General features: G+C 37.0%; 1 long non-coding RNA gene across 4 annotated transcripts in view; it reads left to right on the top strand.

Annotated features, from left to right (window-relative positions):
- The window catches only part of LOC130156777 (uncharacterized), a 520,457-nt gene that overhangs the window by 26,328 nt on the left and 476,282 nt on the right, over nucleotides 1–17,847 (top strand). For 2 of the 4 annotated variants that reach the window (XR_008824603.1, XR_008824604.1), the window contains exons 2-3: nucleotides 10,324–10,400; nucleotides 12,653–12,705. The exons of the other annotated variants lie outside the window; for them this stretch is intronic. This is a non-coding gene — a long non-coding RNA (uncharacterized LOC130156777). The remainder of the gene's footprint in view (nucleotides 1–10,323; nucleotides 10,401–12,652; nucleotides 12,706–17,847) is intronic. 4 annotated transcript variants of the gene reach the window in all.

The raw sequence follows: 17,847 nt of genomic DNA, 5'->3' as shown, positions 1-17,847 counted from the left end.
TTTAGCTTGCCTTTGTTAGTCTTGCAAGTCTTGTATATGCCAAACTGCAACTGTTATTATCAGACCTTAAAGAACTACCTACCTATGCTAAAATTAAACAAAGATGACACAAACTCTGAATTGCTGTGTTAATATTTCTGAACCATTATTAACTAATAACACTACCACCTACTTAATAGTTACTGAGTCCCAAATTTGATGCAATTGCTACTTTATGTCAATGTAACAAACCGTAATAAAGGAACAGAGAAAATTAAAATTTGAGCTATATTAGTTTAGTATGTGTTGCAATCTTTTAAAATAATTCTTCTATATTACTTCCATGTTCACCTAAATAGATAACTATAACCATGAAAGCTCAGTGAAAGAGATGGATTCTATACTTAGATACCTAAAGTCATGCCAGCATTTGGGGAGTGCATAGTACCAAGTCAGGATTTTGGCTTATCCCTGAAATTGGCACTTTTACAACAAAGACCTGCATTTGGATCCCGGTTCTTCAAAAAAATGTAGTTCTAGACCCTTCTGTAACAAAATATCAAAATTATGTCCTTCTATTATGGGAAATAAAGAATGGTCCTGTTACAAACAGGTGGGTTATCTAATACTCATTAGTGCCTCGATGATATTTTGTTGCTCTTAGAGTATCAGGAGGAAGAGCTGTTTGTTGTCTGTCCATAGTGCTATAGTAGTTAATTCTCTATAGATCCTCATTAGAATGGAAAATTACACCCATGAAATTTACAGGATCCTGTGAGGTTCCTCTTTTCTCTCTGATCTGTATGAAAGTCTCAGTTTCAAGGAGCAGAAGCACCCATTTCCTTTTCCCTATTTTCAAAATACATGTTCCACAGTTTAGGTGAAGGACATAGGCATTACAAGGGAAGCATCATATGGTGGGTAACTTAGTCATTACATTTTTAACCATGGTGGAATTTTTTTGCACTATACAGCCATGCTTAATGTTGTGCTGGCTGCTAATTTTAGGAACTAAGTTCTCTAAGCTCTACACTTTACTGTCTTGCTTTACTTTGCACATACGTATATAAAAATATAACTGACCTCAGGATCTAAATACATTAATTAATATTCACTAACAGCTTGGAACCATGTTGATAAAAGTACACTTTGTTCATTTGTGCTTTTGGGGTTTTTTGGGAGTTTTGGGGTTTGTTTTGGTGTGTTTTGTGTGGGGTTTTTTTTAACCATGTAGCTGTTACAGGAGAAAGAAACAAGGCCAAGAATCAGTTACTGTTAGAAGTATTGGCATGTGATTTTATGAAGGGTCATGGGCGTTAGGGCCTTTCTTTCCTTCTGCTGTTTTGTGAAAAGGGAAAGAAAAATCATAAAAATCAGAAAATCTTGAAAATTGAAAGTCATTACTCATAGGGTTTCACATTATTTTCCTTCAGAGAGCAAGAAAATTTGCCCTGATTTTTTACTATTGACATACTATACCATACCATGAATCTACAGGTATTAAAATTCTGTGCAAACCTAACTCAACTCTGCAAATGTGAACAGTGGTTGCATGGTGGTAGAAGCAAGGTTAAATGTTAACCAGAGTCCTCTGTGCTACAGTCTGTCCTCTAATGGAACAACTTGTTTAGTTTCAAGTATGGGCTGAAGAAGAAAGGATGTGTGCGGAGGTGTCTCAGAGCACAGAGTTAAATGAGAGTTCTGTGTGTATAAGGCAGCTGCTCTTCAGCTATTTTTCTGTAATCAAACTCTACCACAGTGGTAAACCACAGAATCGTATTTCCATGGTGCATCTCTTGGCTCTCCCTCTCACTCTAGTGGTCTATATTGCTAATGGGAAATACAGGTCATGCAAAGAAGTTTCCATAGATTTGAAGAAAGTCCCCTTGCTTGACCAAGAGTGTGAATGGCTGATAGCATGCTGATGTTAGGTCAGACTTATGCAGGCCAAATTCCATCTGTATGTGCAACATCACTAAAGCCGATGGAGGTGGTCCTATTTGCATAGTGCATGCAAAAGTTGGAGACTCCACAGCTCCTGGCTATCATTCTGCTCCTTGCACTGAAGTTACCACTCCTGAGGCAAAGCTAGCAGAACAAGATACGTGAGTTTGTATCTCTGCTTATAGGCTTTCCAGCCTGATAGTTTAATGCAAACTCAGTTTCATTGTTCATGTAAATTAAGATGTCAGGTTTGGAGTGACTAGGGAGAGGTGTCTCTCCCTGCTTAAAGGGATATCCTTTTCCAGAGACAGGTAACTGTTAAGGGCAGCAGCACCGATTTGCACTAATAAGCTTGCCAAGCCTGCTTTGTCCAAGCTTTAAGTTTGAATTTTGCTCTTTCAGTATTAATGGATCTTCTACACATCTCAAAATTAACAAGAGCAAATAATAGTTTTGCAGTATTCTTAAGGAACAGTTTTTTAGGACCCCCCTGGCTTTTGATGATTACTGGGATACCTGACCTTGGATTTATATCTGCATCTATTAGAAATTTGACTGTCTGTAATTGCCACTTTAGATGATAGTCAGGTCATCATATCTTGTATATTTAGCAAGTCTAGGTTTTTGGAAGCTGCTTGAGATTTGACCTTGTATAAATGCTTTCTAAATTACTGAGAATTGTTTCACAAATCTAATTAGCATGTGGTAAAATCATTTCAACTCGCCTCATTTGACACCAGTTCATTAAAGTAACCCATTAATTTCTGTCTATTGTTACATATTACTGACTGTCGTTTTATATGAAGAAAATTTCAAAAAGAGAATCACCCTGAACAGAAATTATAAACCAGTGTATCATACTTGCAGTGTTTATTTTGGCCAGCAAATTGTCATGTGTCTCTTCGGAATAAAAGTAAGCCATGCTCTGGAGGGAGAAAGAGAAAAAATAGTATCTGTGCTATGCTTGTAGGAGATGCCATTTAATCAGCCAGACCAGTTAATAACTCTTGCTGCCTTTTTTATTTGTCAAGGGCTCAATATTTTTTCAATATGAGGTCTGCTTCAGTGTGCTTTAAATGGCAGTTTATAATTAATGGTACTTGAGTGTGTCTCATTTCAAAAATTCATACAACATTCTTGGTTACAATTTATACATGATTTTAAAGTATAATTAACGTTCAGCTTTACAAGATATATGCAAACAGATATGCAAATTTGGAAATAAATATGCAAACATATAAAATGTTGTTGAATTAAGTAGTCCTTAACATTTTTAATGAAATCAATATTTTATTCATATTTTGCATACAATTTTGAGTAGTGATTTGGTAGTTCTCAGACTTTTGTGGTCCATGTCTGCAGATTTATTCTTTTAAGGCTTATCTTGCCTTCCAGTCTCCTGAACCTTATACTTACTGTATGGAAAACAAGACCTAATGCAAACCCCTCTAATTTATTTGGATTCTTTTCAATTATGCTGTATAGATATTTGTGGTAGTAAACTTAGCATGTTATTGAAATGACTGAAAATATTACTTATAAAATTTTTCATATGGAATCACGTTAAAGAGCTGTCTAGTCCAGTATCCTATTTCTAAGAGTAGCAACCCCCCCTCCCAAAAAGCCCACCTAGAAAAAAATACAAAAATATTAATCAAATATAACACCTATATGCTTTTCTAGCCTACAGCCACTTGTGAGTCAAGAATTGCTTATTGGAGGTTTCTATGCAGTTAGTTACCCTCCATGGAATTCTTACGTGTGTGTATATATACATATATATAAATAGACAGAAAAAATAAATCTATTCAGTCCCTGACCATGTTGGTAGCTCACTAGTTTACCAGTGTCATTCTAGTGTTAGAGATCCCAAACTTAAATACAATATTATGCATGTGGTGTAACGAGTGATGAGTCTCTATTCCCTTCCCTCAATCTGCCGATTATGCTGTTAGTACAGTCCAGGATGATGTGGGCTATCTTCACTGCCAGACATACTGCTAGCTCACTGCTGCAGGCAAGGACGTTGCCTCCACCTGCCTCAACTGCAGGGAGAGGACCCTGGCAATCCCTGCAGCCCCAGTCCTGGAGAACTGCATCTTCCCTCAGGTGCTCATCTGAGTTAAGACCTCTGATGTGCTAGGGGTGCTTGCTCCAGTCACTGCAGTTGTCCGTATGGAAATCAGTCCATTTCTTCCTACCCTGTGACAGTGATAGCTTTTTGAATATTCTGTCTTTCCCTGTCCTCAACATTACCCCCAAACATGTGACTCAGTGGCCTGGTATTTTTTTTCTCTGGATGCAGGAGGCTATTTTCACTGGTGCTGGCAGCTCTCACTTGTATAATCTTATCAGTAAATTTGCTATATGATTCCTGTCCCTGAATGCTTGCTATTTGTCAGCTTTGGCTGGCCACAGACTTGATCCCTACCAAGAAAATGTTATCTCAGAAGGACATTTAGTTAAGATACCCAGACAGTCAAGATATAAAGATGTATAGAATTTTGTATTTAACTGATAAGAGAGAAAATCCTCAGAGATCCTGAGAGAAAATCAGGGTTCTGGCTGTAGTTGCTAGTAAATAACTAGGTATTAGCATTGGGAGACTGATAGGTGCTTCACTGTTGTAACAGATATATATGTTGTGATAATGTAGCAATAGATTGAACTAGGAGGTCAAATAATACTGGTACTTAAACTACACCCTTTATAGTGTAATTATGTAACGCATGTTCAGGGGAGACACACTGTTGAAGGGTTTGGTGTTATAAAGGGCAAAGGCTGAAGCAGCAGGCAGTGTGTAGAGGCAGGTTTCCATTCTGTCTTCATTGCCATCCAAAGCATGCTTTACGTTTGCACATTTCTGAACTGAATGTTACAGAATTTCTGCAACTGGAGAAATTGCTGAAACTAGCAGTTTCTTCAGGTACTTAGCTAGCAAAGCCCTCTCCATCTAGATTCTGGTGTTAGACAGGATGGCTTGGACAAGCATTGACTTGAACTGAAGGAATTTGAATACCTGAGCATACAAATGTAGTGTGGATGTGTGGCGAAGAAAATTGCATTCAAGTCACAATGCATCATAGAAGGCAGGAGGTGTACCACCAATGTTAAGCTTTACAACTCTTCAGCTACTACAGAACCCACAAGATGGCTGTCAGCCAAAGAGTAAATGTGGTTTCCTATCCTTGGTTTGCAAGATTACTAATCAATATTGCACATCTAGGCTTTAAGTAATTTAGGGTTACTACATGAACTTCTTACCTAGAGCCGTGCTGAAGTCTGTTGTTGATTATTTAAGGCTTGCTCATCTTAATAAGGTTTGTAGGATTGGTCCCTTACATTTTTTCAATAAAACCTAGGGTATGTTTCTATCGGTGCACAAGTAATCAAAATCGTAATTACATCTCTAAAGAAATATCATTTAAAAATAGACATATGAATGCTGTTTTGATCATTGCAAACTGCTATTTGTGGTGCAGTGTTTTGGTTAAGAGATGTAGAAAGATTTATCTGCCCTTGCAGGTGCGTACTCAAAATGCTATTTCAGGGCAAGTAGTGCTATAGTATTTTTCTGTGATTTATTTATTTATTTATTTATTTATTACTACAGGTATAGTGAGTGAAAACATACAGCTGCTTCCCTGTACATCTGTGGTAGTTTCAATGTTTTTAGCATATAATTGATTGAAACAAGTAAGACCTAATGTACCTAGCAAAACAGTGTTCAGAGCTGTGCAACACCCTCTGCCTTCATACCAAATAACCTTGGTCTTTAAAAGACTATGTGTGAGCAGTTGCTCCGTTCTGTATGCTTTTTATTTTCCCAACATATTTCAGGGCTGGTTTCTTACAACATTTTGTTTCTGTGGCTGGATTTCATTTCAGCCAATTGCCCAATCTTCATTCTATTGTAATTGGTTTTTGAATTGTCTCAAATTCTCCAATGGATTTATGACAATCTGAAAATTAACAATGGCCCCTTAATTGCGCAGGGCTATGTGATTCACAGAGTCCTTACTCGACTGGTATTTCTTTTCCCCTCACTTCCAGCCAGGCAATCCTGTGTGCTTTTTAAACCAATGTAGAGGCAGTAAAATGTGTATACATTGAAACTTTTTCTTCCTGGCACTCCATCACTTGGAAAGCAATCTAAGGCTTTTCTATAGGCTGATGTATTGGCAGTAACTTACAAAACCCCAAAAATATGGAAACATGATTTTTGATTATGCTATAAATTGGGATTATTTCCTTCAGGCAGGCTGAAGGACATGCCAGCTGGACTTTATATTTTGGCTGTTAGAAAGCTTTAGGAGCCAAAATTATAATTAGCTCACTCATATTGAAATATGTTCTCCCTAGCTGTATTTTTTTTTTTTTTGCTAGAGCCTGATACAATTCCTGAAAGATGCAGTTCCCCTCAGCACAGGAAATATGCATCATACTGTTGGTATTAACCAACCACCTGTGCAGTGGCTGTTGCAGGGCTTGCACAAGTAGGCAATACATCTGCTACCTGGCATGTTAAGGGTCTGTGTCTGTGCTGCAGGGACTGGTGCAGGGGGCACTGGCTCTTTGACTCCTCAGCATGTCTAACTGCAAGGATCTACGCTCCAGGCTGATGGGGTATGAATTGCTCAAATTGCAGGAAATGCTTCTAAACACCATATCTGAAGAAAAGCAGGGGCAGTTCAACAAACCATCAGTGCAAGCAAGTTGCTTGTATTTTAGCAGCACCTACTTTTATGTGTCATAAAGTGGTACCTGAGGTCTCCAGTTGAGATGCAGATGGCACATATACAAAGTAACTACTGCACACTGTAATTAAGTGGTGGGAGTGAAGGGCTGGTAGGCCACGCTGAAAGGAACTTTATCAAGGGACTTTGACAGGAAACATGGACTACAGCACAGGATGCAAAAGTCTGCCAGACATCCTGAGTGCTTATTGGGGTGACTAAAATCTCACTAAGATAGTTGAGTGGGCCAGTGAGAGTAAAGCTAGTCTGGAAATGTTTTCATTCATGCCCCTCTGTCACTCTTCTGATTTTGACATAGGTGTGCCCACTGGAAGAACTGGTCTGTACCTTCTGTAGCTCACCAGGGTTGAGAATAGGGAATGAAGGATACTGAGACAGAGTCAAGTAGTGACCCCTTCAGATTTCATAACAAGTCAGACACAGCACTGCAAACAGAATCCAGATTCTTCTGTTTTGCAGTTCAGCACCATCCAACAATTCATTCAAACTTGAGTTGAAAAAGTAACTAACCTTTTTCCTCCACTGTCTGGACTATATATTTCCAAGATGGGTGTTTCATTATATTAGAAATGGTAAAATGCTTTCACTGAATAGTTCTTACATTCAGTGTTTGGATGATTCCTTTTATTTGTATTTGATTTTTCTATCTATGTTGTGGCTGCTCACCAGTTAAAGGGGCTGTTTCTCACCGTGAACCCATTTTTTTAAATCTGTTTTGGATATTCACTTGATTACTATGATGATTACATACTTGAATATTTTGAATCCTTTTTTTTTTTTTTTTGTATAAAAGACTCTTCTGACTCTCTATTTTACTACTTTCTTCCCAAAGGAATATAAAGCTTCCTTTAGAAACATCATTTAGTTTAGGTGAGAGACTGAGATGAAGTTTCTGCCACTGGGGAAAAACGAAAAGGGAATATTCAAAGTACAAGATGTTATGTCCATCTGAGAGCTGTGCACCATTTGCAGCTGTGGATTTAACTAGCTGGCTCTTCCAGATGAAGGGCCCAGGCAAAGGCAGCCGTCTCTGTTGCTTTGGCATTGCACGGCACGTGTTGACATTGCAGCAGGGGGCTCCAGAGCGGCAGAGAGATTTCACCAAACATCAGCCAGTCACCCCATAGAACTGAAAGGCATTTTAGAGTACTAAATAAATTCATTTTATTTATTATTTCAATGTAAAACCCTGTAACAAACACATGGAGGATAACCTTCTTGCAACTGCAAATAAATTTGGGTATTTTGGTAGACAAAAAGGAGAAATTCAAAGCTAGAGTAGAAGAAAGATCTAAAAATGGGCCAATGACCTTGAAGTTTCAAGGCAAGCTCTAGGAGGCTGATAGTAATCCAGCAAGTTTTTTTTCCTGGATATAAGACCTGATGCAAGTTTCTCTCCTTAGAATGTTCTTTGTTTTTCAACTGTTGAAAGATTAGAAAAAAAATTAGGCTTATAATCTTGGGTTGAAAATTTTCTTACTAATAACAGTAATATTCCAAGGGAAAGTTTAATGCAGGTTTTACTTCTTAAGTAACAGACATCCTGTATTTTAGTATTGCTTAGATCCTTGAATTCATGCTGATCTTAGTTACCATCTCTAAGTCTGCTTTCTTCATGTAAGAAGAATGAATAATCTAGAGTATGGTACTACCAGATCATACTGAATAACTAAACAGAGCAAAATGTTTAGAACTCCAGAAAGTAAGCATAAAGTTTTATTACTTGAAAATTACTATAGTTTCCATGGTGAAAATCTAGAAGGATTGTAATACAGGTTGTAATATTTATAAAGCGTTTTCTTTTGAAAGGCCTTTTTTTGTGTTTTGAAATCAATTAAATATAAATGATGGGAAGGTGGTAACAAATATGAATGGGGAAAAAACTAGAAACCTTCACTGCCTGAAAAAAGAGGAATACTCAGGCTTTCATGCTTCATGTTCTGGGAAGTACTAGTAGCTGAACTGTAAAATATTAATTTTCCTCTAATTTATAGAGTTACGTACTTGCAAAGGTATATTTTTATCTTTCTTTTTAAAGCTGGATGTGTATTATGAAAGGAGTTGGTTTCCTCACTTTTTATTGGCTTATGTCTTCATAACTTCGTTAAACTTTTTTTAGAACTTAACTTTTCATGAAAATACATGATACTACAGTAATTCTTTTGTTTGTTCATATTTTGATAGGACTGTGTGTTGCCAAAGTAATTCTGATTATGCTTTCAAAAATCTCCAGTAAGCAAAATGTGTTCGTAGCAAATATCTTTATATTTTTTTTGGATGGGTGGGGAAGAAGGAAATACAGAAAAGAAAAGAAGTTTGTATGTGCTTCAGACCTGATTCTAGCACGTTTGTTTAGTAAAACAGTACTGATAAGCACTGTTTTGCTGTGTCCCTAGTGATTTGCTGCAGAATAGCAAATATAAACAAAGGTCAGTAATCCCACCAATTTAAGTGCAGTGCTATGTATTTGTCTTGTTTGATTCTTATCTCTTGTTTTTTTATATGTAAACCAAAGTGTACAAAGGAAATAGATGTTTTGCTAAGGCTATTTAATCTGAAGTGAGTTTTGCTTTGAAATTAATTTTGCTTTTTGAAATTTGACTGCTTTGCTGCCTTTGCCTAGGAAGCCTGTAGTCCAAGGCTACTCTGCCAGCTCAGGATAACTCTATTGTAGCAGTTAACAAGCATTTTTTGATGCATGGACTTCTTGACAATAGACTTCTCTTAGTTACCTATTGCGGACCTAGGGGCTCCATGGGCCTCAAAGTAAAAAGCACTGTGCTATTCCAATATTTCAGCCAGATCATCTGCAAACTCTCACTGGCGGTGACCATGTCATAGGAGCCAGTAGAGAGTCTGTTATGCTTCCCTCAAATATAGGTGGCTAACCATTAGCAGTTACCTAAAATAGCTGTATGTGTATACAGTGAAAAAGAAGCTATAACTTTGTGTGTGTATGAGAAAGTAATGCAAGAGTGAAAACTGTGACACAATAAGGGTAAAATTTCATGCCTGTACAGAAGTTTGCTGTATCATTTGATGGCTTTAATACAGAGAAGTGGCTGTGTGGAATAACAAACTAATTCCTCTAAACTTGCCATTGAATAAAGAATCCTCAAAACCAAAAAAAATAAGACACACGAATAAATGAATAAGCAATGAGCTGTCAGCTGAAAAGAAGCAATGAAAAACTAGAAAGAAAGAGAAAAATGAAGAGGATTAGATGCCAAAAAAAAGGTGCCAAAAAAATCCAGGGTCTGTCAGATTGGTAGGAGCAATGATCCCTAGTTCCTCATTAGTTGCATATACAGTGCATGTTGCCAGAGTCCTTTGGTCCTACATTAATTTACAAAGTATTTTGATAAACAATTTATTGTTTCCACAAGAAGTGCCAGTGGAGACAGGTAAGGGAGAAAGCCGTATACAGGAGCAGTCATGGAATAAATGCACAAAATGCAACCAGGGGTTCTAAAAGTTTACTGAAATATGAATCTTGTCTAATGCAGTGATCAAACCAACAATCATTATTCCTCCTAGGTCTTCTACAGATCCCCAAAGAACATAATTTTCTAAATCCAGCAATAATTTATATGTGATAGTAATATTATAGAAGCACTAAATGTACTTAATTGTTTTTATACAGTGCAAGTGATATTGAGGAGAAACCATGCAATTATCCAGCTGTACTTACATCATTAGGGAGTTCTTTCTGGTTCACAGGTAAGTCAGATAAATACTTTGGCTTTCAGTTTATGGGTATAGAGCCTGTGGTCACCAGTTAGTATTTGGCATACAGCTGCCTATTTTATCCATTTTTATGCACTAATTTCCTTGATGTAGGGATTTGGGGACAGGGAAATAATTTTATAAATTAGAAGTAAAAAAATAATAAATCTGTTTGGTCTACTTCATTCTGGATAGCCATTGCATAAAACCTGTGAAAAACATATTGCTCTGGGTTTATCCCTGCTGCAGTTCCATTGATTACAGTGGAGTTAAATCAAAGATGAATCTGTCTGCTCAATTTAAATCTAATGATTGGTTAAAAAGTCGGGGGGAGAGCCCTGTCTAAATCCAGCACTGTTTTATCCTTGTGTCAGCATTTAATTCCATTTGCATATAAGCCTATTTCTCTTCTCTAAATTTAATTTGTTAGAGCTTGGCCCTCAGCAACAACAAAGTAATTGCATGCAGTATTGGGCAATGGTGCCAATACAACATGTGCTATAAAAATGTCTCACACAAATTTATAAAATGTAGTTGTTAGTGACATTCTGCTTGGTAACAGCAGTATCTAGATATCTGAAAAAGACCCCCAAACATACCTCATGGACATATGACATCTAATAATACACATACGAAGAAACCTTTTTTTTAATATCACCTATTAATTGTGGCCATTTCACCAAAGGAAATGAGATATCCATGCCTTATATGACCAATAGGAATAATCCTAAAGTTTCATTGAGACAACATAAAACTATCTGAGGCTTAGTTCTTAAGCTGCCCTAGGTATCATCTGTGACTTTGCACAAGGTAGTTTTGCTGCATGACTTAGCAGGCTTGTTTTAAACTGGAGGGGAGTGGTTGGCATTGTCGCATGCTTTTAGCTGCTATGCTCCGCTGCAGTACTATTTAATATGTTGTCATATCACTTAGCCTCAAAATACTCAGCCCAATCCTCATTTAGATATTTCACTTGGCAGTTTTATGATGAAAAGATTTTTCTTGGTGAACTTGACCTGATTGACAGTCATTCCAATTCAGTTCTTCTTCCAAGGAACATTCTACTTGCCTCAAGTTTATAGGATCCTTTATTCTCATTTTCCCTATTCTGAATATTTGATTGCACCCAAAGGGAAAACCCCCAAATCAAAACATTTCTTAGGATTTGAGTATTAGCTTTTTCCACATGTATTCTGATGCATTAAAACTAATCACGGTAATGGATTCTTATGTCTTGTGACTTTTGCATGACTTCATTATCTATTGAGAAAAGGTCATTTCAATTTCACCATTTGTGGAGAGAAGGTACTGATGACAAGAGGTAAAGATACTGGCCTGGGGCACTGTGCAATATTGGGCAGATAACAGAGCCTGGAAGAGCAGCCAGATTTTCTGAATTAGAGCTACGTGCTGCATGCCTAGGGCCGTGCTAATACATACCATATAAGCTCATGGAGAGTGGAAAATAAACACACATCTTCCCACTTCCCGATGTCTATACTTAGATAAATCAGGTTGCTTCCTAACAGACCAGATCTTTTTGATACATATGGTTCTTCCTGTGGACAGGAAAGCCCACTATTACCCTTGTTACTTACTCCCATTACCTCTTGATGCACTTGCAGCCTATCCTCAGTAGGATTAGAAGGCACTCAGGACCTTTCAGGAGGCACTTACCACTTTAGAGGATTAGGATAAGCCTGCCTTTGATGTTTTTGTGATCACACCCATCTGTCATAATTGAACATGAAGAATTAGGCTTTATTTTTGTTTAATGTTCTAGTTACGTTTAACAGGTCAAATATAAAAATATATTAAATTATTTTTTTCTAAATTTGCCTGCTTTTCTTTAAAAAAATCAGTGGTGATATGTTGTTTTTTTAAGACATATGTTAATGTTTGAAAAGTCAAAAAACCCCCACTGGTGTCAGAATCAGCAGAAAGGTTGTTTCACCTGATTTGAAATTTTAACAATTGTACACCATTTCACGCTCTTTCCTCTTCTTCCATCCATATATTCATTACAAATGTCAGATAAGGCTAATCCTTCATGTGACATTACTACAGATGGTTACATAGGCAACTTAAACCAGATGCTGATAGTCTGGATAATCTGGATAAAAGCTGGTAACCTAAACCAAATCCATTTTGTGTATTACTCATGCTAACAGTGATGTGTATAAAATCTTTATTTCTCTTTAACAGTTTACATAACTCTTTTGCTTTCCTTTTTTTATACTTTCAAGGTTTTTATTTTGGAGAGGGTTCTTCTACATCTCCCACTGTCATTCTACCTCAGGTAAATCATGCATGTATATATGTACATAAACAAGTTTTGCGGAGGGGAGAGACACTTTCTAGATAAGGATGAATACTAAGTTTATCTTTTGTTTTAAAATTCCCATTGTGTTGAAAATTGGCACTTTTCAACAGGCACACCTGAAAAGTAACTTTGATTTCTTTCATGTGAAGAGGTTTAATTGAAGTATTAGCAGGAAAAAAAATAACTCCATTCTTTACTTTCAAAGAGTCTTCGAAGTTCAGTGGTTAGGATGGGAACTGATAGGAGTGCTTTCTGCTGAGTGGCCTAGACCTCTGACCAGACTTGAGTGTTTGGAACCCATTTTTCTGTCTACTCAGGAACTGAAGTATCCCAACTTAAATGGGATTTACTCTGAATATTATGTATACCTTTATTTGGAAGACTTTCTTTCATTTAGTAATGGTGTTTGTATTCTGAATTGAGGGATTCACAAAGACTAGTTAGTCCAAGAAGAACTCTGTGTGTGTTAAGCAGCCTGTTATTTACATGAGAAATTTTGTGTCATAAACATGCTTAAGTACAGACATGTAGACCACTCAGAATGTGTGCCATATTATGTCATATTTATTCTACTGGTACATACATATTCCCCTGAAACAGAAGGCCTCCAAGATATAATAGATTTAACTGAAGAATGCTCTAGCTGTTTATATCTGAGAATGGGAGGCTGCAAGTTTAAACTAATCAAAGTAGTGAAATGTGGTTCTGACAGGGGCAAAAATATGACAGTTGGAGGCTGGGATCTCAGCAGAAATGCCTGTAGAAGGACTCCTTATACCGTTCCCCTTCACTTCTTTCTTCATCCCCCAGGGCTTCTGTGCTTGTGTTTGAGATGAAGTAATAAGGTAAATCTTTGTTTTATTCCTGGGTGAGGGACTCCTGCAGAGGAAAAGGGAGAGAAATGTGCAGCATTGCATCTGGTATCTGGATCCTTCCTTGCCTACCTGTTACTACCACTGAATGCTGCCTATGGCTAGAGGACTTGGAGAGGAAGAGACAAGGTTATTTTTTGCCATTTAACAGAACACTATTTTGGGCTCTTTTAGATCTATTACTTTTTTTTTTTTTTTTTTTTTTTTTTTTTAATACTTTGTACTTCTAAGCTGGTCACTAGTCTTGAAGTTTAGGATAATAAGTTTACCAAGAACCCAAGCTATGCAACTATTGTGTAGGTTTTCATCTACAGCATTGCACACTTGAGATTTAGATTAGGGTATGGAACTGGAGCTGGTTCCCGTATAGTAAATGAGCTAGGGTCTAATCTGATGTCCCTCTAATCCCATGAGCTATGAGGGCAGTGGTCTGGATCATGGTACATGATGGCAAGTGTCAGTGATTCTCTTTACTTGTTTTGCCCCTAATGGGTACTAGAGGAGCAGGTGAAGAATTCAAGGTCTGTGGTCAACCTAAGCATGTAGAGTTCTGAGGTCTGAATACCAGGGTTTAATACAGCCTTCTGTTGCCAGTCAGAGCTCTCAGGTGGACAGCCCTCATAGTCCTAGCAGCATATCCAGTAGTTAGTAATAGCTACCTCTCTCCGAGTCCTTACTGTGTCACTGATTCTAAAAGTGTATATATCACACTGTAGGCTTAAATTGACATAGTTTTACTGAAATTGACAGGATCCAGATGACTTCCACCAGTAGAAAAACTTGATCATTCACTTAATGTATAGAGTGATACAGCAGTGAAGTATACTGCTCACTGTGGGTCAAATAATTCTCTGCAAAGTGCTGAAAACATTTAGAAGAGTAGTTTGCCCTTAGATCTTAAAGCATACTGCAAGGATATCTGGTGCAAACCTCCTGCAAGAAGATGAGTAAAGACATACTGTCCAGGTGTTTTCTGTTAATATACACACTGTGATCGGATACCATCATAATTGTTGTTCATTATGGGATCATAAACCTTTATAGTGGAAGAGAGGGTAAATACTTTGGTCTGAAAGGTTAGCCAAAGGAAGACAAATTATTGTAACAGATTTGTAAAGGTGAAAGACAAGAGTAATTACATGAAATGTTGTGAGCAAGGAACCAAACTCTTATAATTATGTGTTTTGCAGCAAATGAAGTCTTGGTAGGATGGTACACATTACACTAAATATTATGATTAATAGTGATAATGTTATTTTCATGTCTGTGGTTATCAAAGAGTGGAAGCAATAGCTGGATCTAATTGATAGCAACATTTGACTAACGTTTGACAATTACTTTTTTAAATGTAAATTTTTAGACTATAACTTTAAACGGTAGCCATTCCTTGGTGATTCATTTTAGAGGCTCACAAAAAGTATGCAAATAGAGTAACATTCTATTATTGACCATACAGATGTGGTTGAAAGACCTGTGCGTGGGGCAGATATTTTGCTACCATCTGTTCCATGTTAGAGGAAACATCCAGTTCAGCAGAGCTATTTCTTTGCATGTTGTAGACTTGGAAATGCCATTTCAGCAGTAAAAGTCTGATTCATCAAGACTGAAACATCACTTCCAGAAATGCTGTGTAGTGGAGTGTGTATGTATGGAAATGATGTCTAGTTCAGACAGGGTCCTGGGTTATGGGTATTTTATGATCCACATATCTCTGATTCATCTTTTGCTTTTGAAACGTAACACATGTTCTAGCTGCACTGATACAGGTTCTTGCTTATTATAGTTAATGGATTATTCATCCTCTTTGTCCTTGACATAATCCTAAGTATGTGCATAAAACTCAGATCATGTTGCCCATAAAAACCAATCAGGCCAGGGTTCTTCTGCAAGGTGTTGAACATTCACCCAGAGCAGATGGTAAAGATAATGTTTAATAAAGAGTTAGGGGATTAGCTGGAACAGAAATAAGCTAAGAGAAAGGGATAATTTCATTTCATATGAAACTCCATGACATTTCATGCACCCAAGGACTGATTAAAATTATGCCAAAAGCTGTTCTTTTTGGCCAGTTTGTCCTAACACTGACCCTGCTTATGTTGTCAGCTGTTGTATCTGCATGTGTTATTTTACCACTTTGTGAATAACTCAAAAGAAAGCTCTTCTGATTCTCCTGTGGCTGGCAAAAGTAATTTTTAATTAAATAAGAACAGGAGAAGTGATAGGATTCTGCTAAATGTGTTGAATATATTTAAGCAACTGATATCTCAACCGAGCTTTAGAAGAAAGATTTTATAGGTCATTTTAAACATAAATTAATTTTAAATGATAGTTTTCATAATGTGTGGAGTTAAGCTTTGGATTACCTTGAATATTTAGATGCTGAATGAAAAACAGAGCAGGGGATAGTCCACAAATAATTTTAAAATTTATTTTTGCCATCAAAGAGTTAGTGGAATAGCAAAGCCTAATCAGAAGCTCTGGCAAAGCATGTAAGGTATGGGTGCTGCAGAAGCAATGTTAAGTGGAATCTACCAGTAAATGCAGTGTCCTTTGTTCTGAACAAAAAAAATTAAACTCTTTGAAGCTGTTCTCATACATAAACATGTGTTCAGGAGAAGACATTTTAGAGTGGTTGGTGGCAGGCAGAAGACAAGGATTTCTTCTAACAGTTATGGCATGAATAGAACAGGATCAAAATCCAAACTTACTTTTCTTTACGGAGACTCAGTGGTCACTGAGGTATAAAAACAGATGTAAGCATCTCTTAACCTGTTCCAGCTGAAGCTCGAAGCTCTAATCAGTCAGTCTTCAATGGTAGAGCACTGTTAGCTGTTTCTGTAATGGGGGTAGTCAAAAGTATTCTAGAATCAACGTAATTGTTTTTGCACTGAAGTGGGCCAAAGCTGAAACCTTTTAAAGCTTCTGGAAGTTAGGTGGCTTGGATAATATCACTACCTAGTAGTTCCAGAATTCATCTGTAATCTTCTCAAAACCTACTTGAGCTTTCTAGCTATCTTCTGCTCTTAAAACAGTGTTCAGCTGTCTTAAATAAAGGCCCTAAAGCCTTTTCTTCTGCTGCTGCTTTTTCCTACCTTAACTTGTGCTCCTGTTGTTTCTCCAATTGTTACATTTGGAAATGTTTCATAGGGCACTTCAAACAGCAGTCTATTTAAAATAGTCTGGATTAACATAAAAATAGCAGGACACTAGAAATCAATGAAAGCTTAATTTCACTGAGAATTATTGTATTTACTTTATTACAAAAAGCAGGTTTAGCTGACTCTTGTGCTTGAAAGCTACTGATCATTGTCAAATAGTTTACTATAAACCTATCTAGTAAAATTATTTCCAAATTTCCTTAGGTTTGCTAAATATTTGTCCATACTTTATTGCAGCCACCATTTGAAACCACAGTGGCAAGAATAAAGCTCTACAAGAAGTCTGTCAGCTGATACACAGCATCAGAATCAGTTAATACAGCTCAGCAAGAAGGGAGGGTCATATACAGTTGGGAAAAGACATAGATAAGTCTAAAGCAAGTTATGACTTTATCTCAGCATAACCTTCAACTAGATGCCCTTTCTAAACCCCTTCACCATCCCCTCCCCCACCCCTCACCCCCAATCTTTATAGTGCTCTGCGGCTATGTAGTAACAAACAGCTAGAATTAATAACGCTGGAGATGGGAGGAAAAAGACCTTAGAAAGCATGGCATTGAACTTATCTTTAAGGCTATTTTTCATTCAAAACATGTTTTTTAAAATGTAGAGATAGAAATAAATAGATTGAGTAGCTGAATTTTGAAATGGAACAAGAGATTCAGCTATAAAAGGACTTTCTCTAGTTAGGACTTTATGTTAGATGAATAATGATTGCACTGAAATGTATTGCAAAACAGATTTTTTTTTTTAACTCTTTTTCATGGTTTTCCATTTAAATAATATTCCCACCACAATAAAACCCAGAAGTGATGATCACTGAGGAGTGGGTAGGCATTTTAATTCTTTCCCAGACAGTGAATATTTAACATACAAAAGTAATTTTTCCTGGCACTCAGAATGTTCTTCACCTTGCAAGTCCCTTCAGTTACTCACTCTCCAGCCTGCCAGTTAGTGTGTTCTCATCATCCTCAGATATTGCTTTTCTTTTTTCTCTCTGCATTTTTCTGGTCTTGGCAGGGGAGTGTCAGAAAACAAGATTTTTTTTTATTTCTTCTCCTTTGTTTTTCTGAACTAGTGCTTTTTCA

This window comes from Falco biarmicus, chromosome 11 (genome assembly GCF_023638135.1).
Source record: "Falco biarmicus isolate bFalBia1 chromosome 11, bFalBia1.pri, whole genome shotgun sequence".
Classification (NCBI taxonomy): Eukaryota; Metazoa; Chordata; class Aves; order Falconiformes; family Falconidae; genus Falco; species Falco biarmicus.
This window is presented reverse-complemented; position numbering and strand designations above follow the sequence as displayed.